This window comes from Solanum tuberosum, unplaced genomic scaffold, assembly GCF_000226075.1.
Source record: "Solanum tuberosum cultivar DM 1-3 516 R44 unplaced genomic scaffold, SolTub_3.0 scf00152, whole genome shotgun sequence".
Taxonomy (NCBI): domain Eukaryota; kingdom Viridiplantae; phylum Streptophyta; class Magnoliopsida; order Solanales; family Solanaceae; genus Solanum; species Solanum tuberosum.
The window spans coordinates 921,073-922,053 of NW_006239078.1; positions in this window are offsets into that span (position 1 = coordinate 921,073).

Sequence of the window (981 nt, forward strand, 5' to 3'; positions counted from 1 at the left end):
AACAATATCTAGCAATTTTTTTTTTTTTTTTTATAAGTTATATGGTTATCGTAGAAATATTATATAGCGAAAAGGGACAAATGTATCCCTCTATTATACAAAGTATCTCAATTTTAACGTTCGTTGTACTTTGAGGACATTCATATGTTATCGTTAGTTTGTATTGCCCTTGTCCCTAATATAACTCTAAAGTTGCAATTTTATAAAGGGATAATAGCACTTTTAGTCCTTTAATTGATGGTAAATTCTAATTTTGATCCTCGTGATATTTATGACTCCAACACATAATCTTCAAATTAATTAAAATGTGTGCTTCTGGTCTCTTTACGAAGGAAATATGTTATATGTAGAACTTTATTGTTGTCAAATATCGACTAATAGTACAAACCTAACATAACACATGAAAAGTGAAAAATTAAGTGATGGAACAATTTACAAGTATGGTAAATTTGTGAATATTCACTAGCAAAGTAATTAAAAATGTATATTTAAATGATTAAAATTAAATTTGCTAAAATTAAAATTTATTAATAATTTAGGAATCAATAATGTTGTTAGCCCTTTATAAATGATGAGAGAGTACCAACATTTCAAACAGAGAAGCACATGCTACTTTGACTTCATTTTCTATTTTTAATTCAATACACACATATGGTCCTCTTTTATTTTATCCTTTTGCCACTTGTTTGCTATAATTTGGAAATATATTTTCTTTTTAATCCTAGACTCATAGAGTAGTATTTTAACAATGTACATTTTTGTCCAACCGATTTAAGTTTTTTGGAAATATTCGATTAATGTCATTCCAATGTAATGACTAATGACATTAAAAAATCTCTTTAAATTCTTATCCCGCCCAACCAAAAAAATATAACATTTAAGTTACTTTTAGGGTGTGGTAGGTCGAAGAAAAATGTTTTCTTAGAAAATATTTTGGAGAATAAATGATTTTCTTATTTATGTTTTTTGATGTTTGATGAG